We start from the raw sequence: 16374 nt of genomic DNA on the forward strand, positions 1-16374 counted from the left end.
ATATTGACTCTGACATAAAGGTGTTGTGAGTAAGTTGTATTGGCCTCAAAATGTTAATTCTGTTTCTGTCTTTTCACCTGCTGAGTTTCTCTCCAGCAGTTCAATTTTTGTGTCTTCTTTCTGAACTGTGACAAATTGTCTGATGTGAACAGGAACAGCAAAGCTACCAGGTCAGAGGACTCACGAGTATAAAATGAGAAATTACGAAGTTTCCATAATAAATGTCGCTATATCAATGAGGTGGTGCATTTTTATAACTTGTCATGAAAATGTTGATCTCAATGGCATTGACCTCACACGATCAATCCTCTGACTGTTTGAAAACGAAGGGAATTGTTACCTCAATGTCATGTCGTGCTCCTGACGTTATTGGTGTCGCACTCATACAGCAAGGTCTTCCCTTTCTGAGACTTCAGAACAAACTGTGAAAACATAAAATATCTTGGTATTTTAAAACATCGGTTCATGGGTTTTGGAAGGCACTAGCAAGGACAGAGTTTATTTGTTATTCCCAACAGCTCTGGAGAAGATAACAGGGAGCTGTCTTCCAGAACCTCTTCTATCCAAGTGGTGCAGTCGTACACACAGAGCTGTTTGGAAGGGGATTCCAAAATTTTTAAAAAACGATAGTGAAGGACCAGTAAATTAATCCCTAGTCAGGATTTTAAGTGACTTGGAAGACAACTGACAGAGATTGGATTTCCCGTTTTCAGTCGAGGACATTGCCAGTGCAGAATTTTCTCCAATTCCCTTTGATCACAGTTTTGCTCAAGGTCCTTGATGTCACACTCAGTCAACTCAGATGAGGAGGAGGCATGATGGACACTTGACAGTGCTCAAGGGTGCCCTCATAAGAACAGGATACAATGCTCAACTCATCGACTGCCAGTTCTGTTGTGCCATGGTGAGAAAGTGTAGTGACCTCCTCAGGAGACAGCCACAGTCTACAACAGACAGTGTACACTTCATTGTACAGTCCTTCCTGGGAGCCAAATGACTACGGCACGTTCTTTGCAGCCTGCAACACATTATCGATGAGGATGAGCACCTCGCCAACACCTTTCCTGTGTCTCCACTTGGAAAATAAACCTCCCTTATCAAACATTCCAGAACAGGTATGCACATGTTTAATTACAATGTACATCTCTCTCTACACTAGGCCCTTTCAAATCCCCAGGCTGTGTTCAACATGGAATTAGATATTCATTAAATCACACCACATACTGTCTCCTGTTGAAGGGCTTATGCCCAAAACATTGATTCTCCTGTCCCTTGGATGCTGCCTGACCTGCTGTGCTTTTCCAACAGCACACTCTCGACTCTGATCTCCAGTATCTGCAGTCCTCACTTTCTCCACATACTGTCTTCATCAGACACCTTGGAATAGGTTTGGCACAGGGTAGATAGAAATTAAATCCGACTCTAGTCTTTTACAATGAAAGTTCAGCTGCCTCATCATTGTCATTAAACAGTCCAACGACAGAGACAACAACGGCTTCGACTCAATGTGGGGTTCCCTCTACTGCTTTGAACCGAAAGTAAAATTAAAAGTCTCACCTTATTGGGTCCATCGAAAATATCCCCATGACAGGGACATACAGTCACAGAGTCATAGAGTCCGACAGGCTCTTTGGGCCAAACTGGTCCATGCCCTTCAAAATGTCAACCTCTGCTAACACCGTTTCCCTGCGCTTAACCCATATCCTTCTTAACCTTTCCAATCCATATATTTGTCCAAATGCCTTTTTAATGACGTTAATGTACCTGCCTCAACAATCACTGCCAGCAACTCATTCCATATGCGTACCACTCTTTGTGTAAAAATGTTGCCCCTCAGGTCCCCTATTATTCTTTCCCCTTTCATCTGAAACTGGTGTCCTTGTGTCGTTGAGTCCCCACCCCTGGAAAAACACTGAGTGTCTTCACCCTATCCCTGCCTCTCATCCACTTATACGCTTCCATAAATTCCCCGCTCTGTCTCCTGTGCTGTAAAGGAAACTATCCTAGCTTGTCCTACCCCTCTCCCTATCACTCAGACTGTTGAGTCCTGGCAATATCCTTGTAACTTCTTCTACACTCTTTCTTGTTTAATCAGGAAGGTGATTAGGAAGGTGACCAAAACTGAATACGGCCTCTAAGTGCGGCCTCACCAAAATCCTGTACAACTGCAACATAACTTCCTAACTTCTGTACTCAGTGCCCTGACTGATGACGGCCAGTGAGCCAAATGCCTTCTTCACTGCCCTGTCCACTGTGACTCCACTTTCAGAGAACTGAAATCTCCAATGTCTGTCTATTCCACTGCAATCCTTAAGGTGCTCCCATTCACCATGAACCTCCTAACTTGATTTGACTTTCCAAAATGCAAGACTTCACACTTATCTATATTAAACTCTATTTGCCATTTCTCAGCCCACTTGCCCAGCTGATCAAGGGCCTGCTGTAATTTCTGATAACCTTTCCCACTGTCCAGAATGCCATCTATTTTAGTGTCATCTGAAAACTTACGAATCATGTCTCGTACATTCTCATTCAAATCATTGATATGGATAATAAACAGCAATGGGTCCAGCACCGACTCTTCAGGCCGTCCACGAACCACAGGACTCCCAGCCCTCCAGTTTTTTGTGATTCACGCACAAAGACTCTATCATCATTCCTTTACCATCTTTTCTGCTAATCTGCATTCTCAGTCCACACCAGCCAACTCTTTGTTTATCACTGTCTAGTTAGCCTGATCTAAGTTTAGCACAATTGTTCCTAAAGTAAGTTTCGCATTCTCAAACTGAATCTTAATTCTACCTTCTTATGGGCACTATTTCCTAGGGAATCTTTTATCTGAGATCTTTAAATCAACCAGATCCAAAATATCCTGATTCCTAGTTGGATCCACGTACACACTTCATGGCTACCTCTGCCAGTTTGATTTCTTCAATATACGTGAAGATTAAAATCACTCAGGACTGATGTAATGTCTCATTTACATGCCCTTGTTATCTTCTAAGTTATTCTGTAGTGTACAGAATAGCTACTATTATGGGGCCTGTAGTCTACGCCGACCAATAAATTCTTCCCTTGTTATTTTTTAGTTCCACTCATTTTGGATCTGCTAATTCAGATAATTTCTTATGATTGTATTTAAACAAAGCTACCCCACCTCTTCCAGCTTGTAGTTTTGAAATAAACCTGCATTTTTAGATCCTCGATTTGATTTCCTTGAAACTGTCTTTGTAATTGCAGCAAGAACATACCCATTACTTGATACTTGTGTCGTTAATTCATTTATATATTCTTTAGAATGTAATGCACATTTAAGAGCAATCAATTTTGCTGCCTCACCATATTCCCCCTTGACCCTATTTACTGCTTTCTTAAAAGCTTGTACACTCTATCCCTTCCTGTTGCACTCTGGGTGTTGTTATCTTAGTTATTCTGCAATGCCACCATATCTTTATGCTTTGTAAGCTGGGGATGTCCCTTCTCAAACACACAATACCCCCTCTAATTAGTGTGAACACCTCTACTTTGTCCCTAAAGCATTCCAGTCACCTGTTGTTAACTGTATTCTAAGGTGCCAGACTCCAGGCCAAAATAATAAAAATAACCAGTGATTAAGGAAGTGTGAAAACACAACATTTGTGGCTCATGGAAGAGAGAACTCTTCCAGTAGAGTCACCGGACTCGAAACATTAACTCTGCTTTCTCTCTACAGATACTGCCAGATCTGCTGAGTTTCTCTAGCAGTTTCTGTTTTTTCTTCAGATCTCCAGCATCTACAATTCTCTGTTTTTGTTTCTTTCAAACTTCCTATTTGCTAGTTTGTTAAATGATAAACGTTCCAGTTATAGAGTCACAAAGTTGTACAGCACTGAAATAACGTGTCCATGTTAAATTTTAAATTAATCTAGTCCCATTTGCCAGTATCTGGCCCTTTCTATCCAGGTGCCTACCTAGATGCCCCCCAAACGTTGTAATTGTACAGGCGTCTGTCAGCTCGGTCCACACATGCACCACCCTCCGCATGAGAAAAGTCCCCCCAAATACTTCTCCTGTCTCCCCAAACCCGTGCCCCCACCCCAGGGAAAAAAACACTGTCCACCCATCCCATCCATACCCCTCATGATTCTACAAACCTCTGCAAGGTCACCCCCTAGCCCCCGACATCCCAGGGAAAAAAACCCCAGCCTATTCAGCCTCCCCTATAGCTCAAACCCTCCAACCTGGCAACATCCTGTAAACCCTTTCTGAATCTTTTCAAGTTTAGCAACATCTGTCCAACAGCAGCGAGACCAGAATTGGACGCAGTTTTACAAAAGTAGCCTTACCTAGTTCCCACTTGTTAGATTTTACAAAGGTCATTCAAGCTGGAACAGGTTGGATGATTCAGTAAGCCTGTTCTGCATTCAGTTAGATCATGGCTGATCACAGATTATATATAAACTCCACACTTTCTTATTTTATCCCCAAATTCCTCCATGCTTGTCGTCTCCAATAAAGGATCCTTTAGATACAACCAGCGAAACTAACATCATTTACAAAGTAGCATAACCTCACAGCTCTTTAATTTGATCCCCCGGTGAATGAAAGCCAACACACCATATGCATTCTTAACAACCTATCAGCGTGGGTAGAAACTTTAAGGGATGTATGGACCTGGACACCAGCATCCCTCTGTTCCTCCACACTGTCAAGAGTCCTGCCTTTAACCCTGTGTTCTGCATTCAAATTAGACCTTCTAGGCCAAAAACTCACTCGTGATTCTTTATTAATCGTCCTGAACCCCTCAATTAGATTGCAGTCAGTGCTTCACTCTTGTGTATCTGGTATTCTGTATCTTAAACCACTGCAGTTCGCCTCTGACTCGAGTCTCGAACTCCCTCTGGAATATCTGTAATTCTACTTAAAAGCCACCCCTCATCCTGTAGATTAAATTCTAGTTTGTAACTCACAACCAGTATCTATTATTCCACCTGTCAACCACGCTGAACTGCCTCAATTAGGTTCCAATCTGTAACTCACTCCTGGCTATCTGTGACTCCAGCCATAAATCCCCCAAACCGCTCGATGAGATTCTGTGCATTAACTAACTCTTGATGGTCTGTTCTGAAATCAAGAAATGCTGGAAATCAGGCAGCATCCATAAAGAGATAGAAAGCTAACATTTCGAGTCGAGATGACTCTTGATCAGAGATAATGTGAAGAGTGGATCATGCAGGTTTTATACAGTAGTGTGGGGCTGGGGTGCTGTGGGAGGAAGGGTGTTAAAAATGCAGATTAAGTGATCAGAATCTGAGAATGGTGGAACAATGGTGTGTCTAACTTCCAAACTTGAAAGAACAAATGATCCCGGGGTGGAAGAGAGGGCACAGTGACAGAGAATGTAACAACTAAAGCTAAAAGGAAGGTCAGGAATGGGAGTGGGTTCACACTGAGGGTGTTGAACTCAGTATTAAATCCAGATGGTTGTAAAATGCCTAATCTGTAGGTGAAATGTTGTTCCTCCAGATTGAGCTGTAGTTTGCTGGAGCATTACACCCACTATCACATGTATGCTGCCCCCTCTCTACTTCGCGTTAGCTTGCTCTCTCTCCATGCAGGCTGCCTGACCAACTGTGATCTCCAGCTGCTTTTTGTTTCCTGTTCCTGTGGAACATGAACAGTGTGACCAGGGAAGCTGAACGCAGCGTCAGTGACACTGAGTCTCAGCAGATCCCAGAGTCTGAGTCAGAGCTGTCTGCACCAGGGAGGGAGAGACAAGCAGCTAGAGGCCCCGGGGGGGAGCACGATCAATTATTGAAGACCGTGGGTCAGTGAGCTGGAATTTGCTCTCTCTCTATCTCCAGAGATACTTTTTGTGATGCTGAGAGTTTATAGCATTTTCACTTTCAGATTTCCCAGTGCCACACATTTTTTGTCACTGTTGTTGGGATTGCTCCCAGAACCCAGTCTCGAATTATTGGCGACCATTTGAAAAGCTGCTTTCCATCCAGGTGTTGGATGTGGAAGCCTGTCCCTGGCCTCCTGCACAGGTCAGTTTTTTTTAGATTCGATTCCCTACAGTGCAGAAACAGGCCCTTTGGCCCAACAAGACCAAAACGACCCTCCAAAGAGCAACCCACCCCCTACATTTACCACTGACTAATCCACCTAACACTACGGGCAATTTAGCATGGCCAGTTCACTTAAACTGCACATCTTTGACTGTGGGAGGAAACCGGAGCACCCGGAAGAAACCCACGCAGATACGGGGAGAATGTGCAAACTGCCCACGAACAGTTGCCAGAGGCAGGAATTGAACACGGGTCTCTGGCACTGTGAGGCAGCAGTGCTAACCACTGAGCCCCCATCTTGTTGTTTTTTTTTATCTCCATGGAGTGGAGAGTGAGGGGAAGCTGCTGGGTTTAACCCCCAATACTGCTGAGACTGACTGGCTCCAATAACTTCCAATGGGAGGCTGTCATGAGATGTATTCCCTGGGGTTAGTTGTGAAACTGAAAGGGTCTATTCAAAGTTCAGGAATTTGTTTCAGGAGGAGACTAACATAGACTGTGTTTGCAAGGACTGCATATGTAAAACTCTGGATGGGGAGGGGGAGTGCATGAAGAATTTCCACAAAGTTCCCCTCATCCTGATGGCCACATTTGTGTATGGCTGCATCGAGCTGTGTGTACACCCTCAGTACCCTAACACACCAAGTGTCATGTGGACTGAGGCTCTATCTGGAGGAGAAAGTGAGGACTGCAGATGCTGGAGATCAGAGCTGAAAATGGGTTGCTGGAAAAACACAGCAGGTCAGGCAGCATCCAAGGAACAGGAGAATCGACGTTTCAGGCATCAGCCCTTCTTCAGGAATGAGGCAAGTGTGTCCAGCAGGCTAAGATAAAAGGTAGGGAGGAGGGACTTGGGGGCGGGGCATTGGAAATGCAATAGGTGGAAGGAGGTCAAGGCTGGAGTGGGGTGGGGGCGAAGAGGTCAAGAAGAAGATTGCAGGTTAGGAAAGCGGTGCTGAGTTCGAGGGATTTGACTGAGACAAGGTGGGGTGAGGGGAAATGAGGAAACTGGAGAAATCTGAGTTCATCCCTTGTGGTTGGAGGGTTCCCAGGTGGAAGGTGAGACGCTCTTCCTCCAACCGTCGTGTTGCCATGGTCTGGCAATGGAGGAGTCCAAGGACCTGCATGTCCTTGGTGGAGTGGGAGGGGGAGTTGAAGTGTTGGGCTACGGGGTGGTTGGGTTGGTTGGTCCGGGTGTCCCAGAGGTGTTCTCTGAAACGTTCCGTAAGTAGGCAGCCTGTCTCCCCAATATAGAGGAGGCCACATCGGGTGCAGCGGATGCTATAGAAAATGTGTGTGGAGGTGCAGGTGAATTTGTGGAAAATATGGAAGTGTCCCTTGGGTCCTTGGAGGAAGGTAAGGGGGGAGGTGTGGGCACAAGTTTTGCATTTCTTGCGGTTGCAGGGGAAGGTGCCGGGAGTGGAGGTTGGGTTGGTGGGGGGTGCGGACCTGATGAGGGAGTCACGGAGGGAGTGGTCTTTTCGGAACGCTGATAGGGGAGGGGAGGGAAACATGTCCCTGGTGATGCGATCCGTTTGGAGGTGGCGGAAATGATGGCGGATGATACGTTGGACATGGAGGTTGGTGGGGTGGTAGGTGAGGACCAGTGGGGTTCTGTCCTGGTGGCGGTTGGAGGGGCGGGGCTCAAGGGCGGAGGAGTGGGAAGTGGAAGAGATGCGGTGGAGAGCATCGTCAACTATGTCTGGGGGGAAATTGCGGTCCTTGAAGAAGGAGGCCATCTGGGTGGTACGGTTTTGGAACTGGTCCTCCTGGGAGCAGATGCGGCGGAGACGAAGGAATTGGGAATATAGGATGGCGTTTTTACAGGGGATAGGGTGGGAGGAGGTGTAGTCTAGGTAGCTCTGGGAGTCGGTTGGTTTATAATAAATGTCCATGTCGATTCGGTCACCCGAGATGGAAATGGAAAGGTCTAGGAAGGGGAGGGAGGAGTCTGAGACGGTCCAGGTGAATTTGAGGTCGGGGTGGAAAGTGTTGGTAAAGTGGATGAACTGTTCAACCTCCTCGTGGGAGCACGAGGCAGTGCCGATACAGTCATCGATGTAGCGGAGGGAAAGGTGGTGGTGGGGGGGGGGGGGGGGGGGGTGGTGCCAGTGTAGCTGCGGAAGATGGACTGTTCCACATATCCTACGAAGAGGCAGGCATAGCTGGGGCCCATGCGGGTGCCCATGGCTACTCCTTTGGTTTGGAGGAAGTGGGAGGATTGGAAAGAGAAGTTGTTCAGGGTGTGGATCCTGTCACATGGTTTTTGAGCAGGCTGTCAAAGCAATTTGACAGAATGTCTCATCACCAAACCTTTCTGAAAAGCAGGAGAAAATGAGGACTGCAGATGCTGGAGATCAGAGTCGAGAGTATGGTGCTGGAAAAGCACAGTGGGTCAGGCAGCATCCGAGGGGCAGGAGAGTCAAGATTATGCCTGATCTGCTGTGTTTTTCCAGCACCACACTCTTTTTCTAACAGGCACCAAGCCATCGTTTTGGCTGGTGGTGTGAAGGACACTATCTGTGAGATTCTTTATATCTGCCTGGTCAGTCTGTGTTACCACAAGCTGCTCTTGAAGTGACCTCAGGAGGATGAGACTGTCACACATCTCCCTCTGAGATGTGCTTTCGCAAAGGAAATCTGAAGAGAGATGTCATGGATTTGTCGACATTTGTCCTGAGCAGCTCCGTGACACAGGACTCTGTGCTCTGTGGTGTGTTCCCTCAGATACATGTAAACAGGCCCCAGTACCCAACATTGTTCAGAAATGCAGTTATAGATTCATTGTAACTACCAAGAGGTCAAGCCCCAGTGTCATTTTCTTCTTTGTCTGCAAAACCTGTTGAGATCTGAACTTCTTTCGTAACTTATGTCCGTAAAGATTTGCTTTTTTTGTACAAAGTATATTTTTGCAAAATAGAAATTCTCAACAACAGTTCTAAATCAATTTACATTTAATTTTATTACTGGGACATGAGCAAGGTGAGAGAGAGCAGCATTCACAGCTGTGCTGCTGTGAGAGTTCTCCCACAGCACTGTTCATTGAGGATTGACAGGATTGTCAGACAGCAGCTGTCAAGAAACAGCAACATGTGTCCACAAGAGGGCAGTGTGTGTCTGGGAGGGGATTCTACACGTGATTTCCCCCCAAACTCAGTGATCTTGACCTTCTTGGGAGAGGATCTGTCACTGTTATTCCTGTGATGTGGAGAGAGGAAGCAGTCTCATTGAGTATTCCACTGCTCTCACTGTCTTTTCCCATTGAGGGCCCAGGTTCCCCTGCCCTGACGGACATTCGTGAGCTAGTTGAGTTTTTATGACAGTCCAATCAGTTTTCATGATCACTATTTCTGAGAGTCTTTCACACAAATTACCAAATTCAATTAACTCCATTTCACGACCTCCTTTACCCTTAAATAGTTCTCTTTCTCATACTCACCTTTTCTTTATTTAAATTTGATTTCCAGAGAATGAGAGAGGTATGTTTATCAACAAGGATTCCAAACAGACACCCCATCAAGATCTGAGAGTGAGACAATTCATCAGGATTTCAACGTTTGCCTATTTTGGGGTTGGAAAGGAATTCAAACATCAGTGTGACTGGAAATGCACCGAGACACAGACACCCAATGAGTGTCCCAGTGAACTGACTGTGGACAGGTCTTAGAACATAGAACATAGAAAAATACAGCGCAGTACAGGCCCTTCGGCCCTCGATGTTGCGCCGACCGAAGCCTACCTAACCTACACTAGCCCAATAACCTCCATATGCTTGTCCAATGCCCGCTTAAATGACCATAAAGAGGGAGAGTCCACCACTGCTACTGGCAGGGCATTCCATGAACTCAGAACCCGCTGAGTAAAGAATCTACCCCTAACATCTGTCCTATACCTACCACCCCTTAATTTAAAGCTGTGTCCCCTAGTAACAGCTGACTTCATTAGCGGAAAAAGGTTCTCACTGTCAACCCTATCTAAACCCCTAATCATCTTGTACACCTCTATCAAATCTCCCCTAAACCTTCTTTTCTCCTCTGAGAAAAGCCCCAAGTGCCTCAGCCTTTCCTCATACGATCTTCCTACCATACCAGGCAACATCCTGGTAAACTTCCTCTGTACCCGTTCCAATGCCTCCACATCCTTCCTATAGTATGGCGACCAAAACTGCACACAATATTCCAGATAAGGCCGCACCAGAGTCTTATACAACTGCAGCATGACCTCAGGACTCCGGAACTCAATTCCTCTACCAATAAAGCCCAGTACACCATATGCCTTCTTCACCGCACTATTTACCTGGGTGGCAACTTTCAAAGATCTGTGTACATGGACACCAAGATCCCTCTGCTCATCCACACTACCAAGTAGTCTACCATTAGCCTAGTAATCCATCTTCTTGTTACTCCTACCAAAGTGAATGACTTCACACTTAGCTACATTGAATTCCATTTGCCACCTTACTGCCCAGCTCTGCAACTTATCTATATCTCGCTGTAGCCTGCCACATCCTTCTTCGCTATCCACAACTCCACCGACTTTCGTGTCATCCGCAAACTTGCTCACCCAGCCTTCAAGCCCCTCCTCCAGGTCATTTATAAAAATGACAAACAGCAATGGTCCCAAAACAGATCCTTGTGGAAAACCGCTAGTAACTGCGCTCCAAGATGAACCTATACCATCAACTACTACGCTCTGTCTCCTTCCAGCCAGCCAATTCCTAATCCAAACCTCTAATGCACCCTCAATGCCATACCTCCGTAGTTTTTGCATTAGCCTGCCATGGGGTACCTTATCAAACGCCTTGCTAAAATCCATATACACCACATCTACTGCTTTACCCTCGTCCATTTCCTTGGTCACCTGCTCAAAGAATTCAATAAGGTTTGTGAGGCACGACCTGCCCTTCACAAAACCATGCTGACTATCCTTGATCACATTATTCCTATCCAGATGTTCATAAATCCTATCCCTTACAATTCTCTCTAAGACTTTGCCCACAACAGAAGTGAGACTCACTGGCCTATAGTTACTCGGGCTATCCCTGCTCCCCTTCTTGAACAAGGGGACCACATTCGCTATCCTCCAGTCTTCTGGCACTATTCCCGTAGACAACGACGACATAAAAATCAAGGCCAATGGCTCTGCAATCTCCTCCCTTGCTTCCCAGAGGATCCTAGGATAAATGCCATCAGGCCCAGGGGACTTATCTATTTTCATCCTTTCCAGAATTTCCAACACCGCTTCCCTACATACCTCAAAGCCGTCCATTCTAATTAATTGTGACTCAGTATTCACATCGGCAACAATGTCCTGTTCCTGAGCGAATACTGACGAAAAGTATTGATTTAGTGTCTCACCAATCTCCTCCTCTTGACCCAGTTCCACAGCCTGACTAACATCACAACATTCACGGTGGGCAGAAACTGTATCCTTGTCCTGTGTGTGGCTGAGGAGTCAGCTGGTCCTCCCATATGGAGAGGTATGAGGACCCCTGCTCCATGGAGTAACAATAGAAATGTAGGGACTGCTAAGTCTTTCAAATACCCATACCTACTGGAAATTCATCAACACAGTCACACTGGAGAGAGGATGTACACTGGCTCTGTGTGTGGTAAGGGATTTACTCACTCATCTGACTATCTGAGACATGAACTCACTCACACCGGGGAGAGTGCCCTGATTGTGAAAAAGGATTCAGTGACTCATTCAGTGGCACACCAGCAAGTTCACACTGGGGAGAAACCATTTTGCTGCTCTGAGTGAGGCAGGGCATTCTCCCAGTTTTCCTGCCTCAGGGCACACCAACGAGTTCACACTAATGAGAGAGCTTTCAAATGTTCCCACTCTGTGAACAGCTGCAAAAGCAGATGTGCAGTGCTCATGTGCCAATGCATTCACACTGGGGGAGAGGTCATTCCCCTGCTCTGCTTGTAGGAAACGATTTGTTCCTTTAAAAACCCCGTGAGACACCAGCCAATACGCACTGGGGCGAAAGGATTGGAACAGTGATTGAAACAGATTCTACTTCTGTTCTGAGGTAGCTTTTTAAAAGGTCAGCATTTTTTCCCTGATGTTCTCCCCGATATCTCGACATATGAATTTCAAGGTTCCATCTGTTTTGCTCACTGCTGTCTTATTGTATCCTGCCATCTGTATGGGTCCCTCTGTCTCAGCCAGAAGATCTGGTTTCGAATCCCACCTGCTATGGAGCTGTGCCAGAGGTGTGTGAATTTTTTGTTAGTTCTTAATCGATGATTGAACCATATCCATTGGGGTCTGTTTCCACTGAAGATAATGAACTCCAGCTCAGTTAAAGGGACCATCGAGGGAAAGGGGTGTGTGTTGGGGAATGGAATACTAAACTCATTAATTTATATACTAAGTCTGTACAATCACCATTCGTGTAAAATTGATTGATTCATTTACAGAATTCTCAAACACATAAAAAGTAAGTTTGCTGACTTGTTCGTTTCAGTTCCACGCATACCTTGTGATGATCTTTGTGAAAATCCTGTGGTCTCTCCTGAAATAAATTTGTGTCAATTAGTTGTGAAGCCTGTGTTCCGTTGTCTAAATGAATGTGTGTTATGGCTGCTGCTGGTTTGAAACTGCAGCTCAGTCTCTGTGTGGATATTAAGTCTGGGCCAGTGTGTGAGGTGAGGAAGTGGAGAAGGAGAGAGACAGGCAGAAGCAGGTTAAAGTAGTAAGCTGCTATTTTCTTGCATATCAAATATGCCTCTTGGATTGCTCCATATATGGAGGAACTGTGCTCCAGGTACAGAGCTAGGAGCTGACTGGAAAAGCTGGGATTTGGACAGAAAATGGTCTTGGTGACGGACCTGATTTTTTTTTGAAGTAGGTTCTGGCAGCCACAGTTTGTTCTGCTACTCACCGAGTGCTGCAGACCACTAGGTGAGTAGCAGAGAGCTTATCTCTGTCTCTGTGTGTGAGAAAGAGAGTGGGTACTATTGGAGTCTTTTGTTCTTTTAACCTCCACCCATTGCATCCCCCGCCCAATTCTTGAATCATTCAGACTGACACAAACTCCAGGTACAGAGTCTGTCCCTCATGAGAGCAAAGGAGTGTGAAAAACTATCAAGGAAGTTCGGACCACTGGAATGGTAAGTATCCCCTCCTCAGTCTCTCCATGACTCTCAATAACTTCTGTTTGTCTCTTTCTTCTTTTTCCCTTTCCTCACTCTGTTTCTGCCTGACCCTCTTTCTCCACCCCTCTGTCTCCCTTTCAGGATACGTCTCTCTGTCAACCCCTCTCTTGGACTCTGTGTCTCTCTCTAGATCTCTCTGCTTTTCTGTCTCTCTCTCTCTCTCTCTCTCTTTCTTTCTCTCTAACTGTCCTTCATTCTACCTCTTACATTCTGTCTCTTTCTCTCTGTTTCTTTCCTTTTTTTGTATTTCTGACTTACCTCTTTTTACATTTTTTCTTTTGCTGTCTCTTTTGACTTCCATCTTTTCTGCCCCTCCTCCCCAGTCTCTCTGACTCATTTTTTGCCCCATCTCTATTTTTTGCCTGGTGTCTATTCAGACCCCCCCCCCCCAGGTTTTGCAGCCCCTCCACAACTTACACACCTTGAACATTTTTCTGATCTTCCTCTCAAGTTTTGTGCTCCTACCAAATTTTGCAACATTCCCAACATTGCTCCTTCGCTCAAAATGTGTGCCCCAAATTTTTTCCACAGCTCTAAGTTTGGTGCCTCCCCCAGTTTCTGTGGCCCCTTTCAATTTGCTTGCCCCTCCCAATAATGTAGACTCCCCACATTTTGCATCCCCCATTATCCATCCCAGTAAAATTATGCTCCCCCCTCAGATATTTCATTCCCCAATGTTTTGAAGTGCAGCCCCCAAACTTTCTCCTCCCCAAGTGTTGTGCTCAACCCAGCATGTTTTCAACTGTCCACAACTGAACAACCCCTGATGTTGCAGTGTCCTGAGTCCAATTTTGCATCCCCCAATTTTTCTGTGTCACTCAAATTGAGCACCCTTCCCTAAGTTTTGCACACCCAAAGTTTTGTGCCCCCTACCAAATATTGCACCTCCAAATGTTCCTCCTCCAAGCTCTTTCACTCCCTGATTTGCAGCATCCCCCAAAAATCATACAGCCCTCCACAACATCCTTGCACCAATTTTCTGCCTTCCATTCATGACTCACCCTCGGTTTTGTGGCTCTTCCTCAAATTAACATCGCAAATGTTGCATCTGCCCCAATTTTGCACCCTTCAATAATTTTCTGCCTTATACAATTTGTAGTCCCCTCAAAACTCTGCAAGTCCTGAAGTTCTTCCTATTTTTATGCCTACAAAAGTTGCACCTCCACAAATATTTCTCCCCCACCTCAGACCTTTTTAGCCCAAAATTCTTACAACACCACTCTTAGAAATACGGCACTCACCCTTCCAATTTTTTTTAGAATTCCTACAGTGTGGAAACAAGCCCTTCAGCCCAACAAGTCCACACCAACCCTCTGAAGAGTAACAGACTCATTCTCCCAAACCTATATTTACTCCTCACTAATACATCTAACACACACATCCCTGAACACGATGGGCAATTTAGTGTGGCCAGTGTACCTAACCTGCACATCTTTGGATTGTGGAAGCACCTGGAAGAAACCCACTCAAACACGGGGAGAATGTGCAAACTCCATACAGGCAGTCGCCCGAGGCCTGAGTCAAACCCAGGTCCCTGGCGCACTGAGGCAGTAGTGCTAACCACTGAGTCACTGTGCTGCTCCAATTTTTGAACTCTGTAAATTGTTCCTTCTCCATTTTCATGCCTGTTCCCAATGTACACCCACTCTCCCATTTTGAACAGCCACTCTCCCATTTTGAACAGCCACTCTCCCATTTTGAACAGCCACTCTCCCATTTTGAACAGCCACTCTCCCATTTTGAGCACACACTATTTTTGCCCCCCACCAATTACATGCCCCCAAATTTTGCAATTCTCTACCCCAGAGTCTGGAGTAGTTTTGTCATTGAGTATGTGGAAAGTGGTCATTGAAAAGTTTCTAAATTCCAATGATAGTGATCTGGAGACCATCTGGGAGAAGCCATTACAGTGGAGGAACAGTGATTGTATCAAATGGGACAGCAGGCCCGCTGGGCCGAGTGGCTACTGCCTGAGCTGAATACAATGTTTAAGATTTGATCGGATCATGAGATGGTGATTTCTTTTTAAGCAATATCCCAACTTCAAGTTGGGAATCTCCGTAATGAACATGGATTTCTGCCTGACCTAACTCGTTATGAGGGCATTTTTCTCATTTACTGATGACATACTGTAGAAAACATCTGAAGGCTGTAAAAAAGATCAGAATCGGGAAGCAAATGCGAGAGCTTCCTCTGAGAATAAATGTGGAAACCTTTCTGGCAAAATGTGATAACTACTGAGGCAGTGAAACTGTTGATGGGTTGTCAATACAGATTGTTCATACTAAAATTTGTGAATGGATTTTAAAGATTGTCCTGCTGTCTGCTCAACTGCATCCATCTCATGGATGTGTTCCAGCTTACTCTGGACCTCACACAATTAATTTTCTCTTCTTGTCCTTCTGTGTAAAGCCTATTGATGATGTATTTGTAATCCCCATTTCAGTCTTCTCCAATCCCTGGCCTCCCTCGCCCCCTGCTGTTTCTTCTCTCAAACTATCAGTCATTTCCTGGAGTATGTCACTGGCACTGTCCACTCCTGGCCTCACTCACAAACTTCTTCATCTGGCTTTACCTCGGGATTGATTTTCAAGCCAATGACTTCCACCACTCTGATCCCAGACAACTTACGGGATTTACATCTGCGAGTCACAGACACCCCAAAAACAAAACAGTCAACTCATCCTGTTTAAGAAAGGTGGTAAGGACAAGCCAGGGAACAATAGACCAGTGAGCCTGAGGGACAGGATATACATGTATTTGGAAAGGCAAGGACTGATTAGGTATATCACTCACGCTGTCCCCACGTCATCTCTGCCCCCACGTCCATCTCCGCCCCCATGATCAACTCCGCCCCCATTCCCAGCTTCAGCCCCACACCAGGTACCAGTTCCCAGGTCCTTGCTCCTAGTCCTGCTGTATTTTCACTATCCCTCCAGACCTCCCCCTCTCTGAGGATGAACGATCAGTCCTCAGCAGAGGCCACACCTTCATCCCCCTTCGCTCCCGGATCAATGAGTTCGACACGCGGCTCGATATCGAGCATTTCTTCCGCCGCCTTCACCTTCACGCCTACTTCTTCAACCAGGACTCTCGCCCACCCTCTGACGACCCTTTCTCCCGCCTCCAACACACCCCATCCACCTGGACACCCCGTG

This window comes from Chiloscyllium punctatum, chromosome 24 (genome assembly GCF_047496795.1).
Source record: "Chiloscyllium punctatum isolate Juve2018m chromosome 24, sChiPun1.3, whole genome shotgun sequence".
NCBI lineage: Eukaryota > Metazoa > Chordata > Chondrichthyes > Orectolobiformes > Hemiscylliidae > Chiloscyllium > Chiloscyllium punctatum.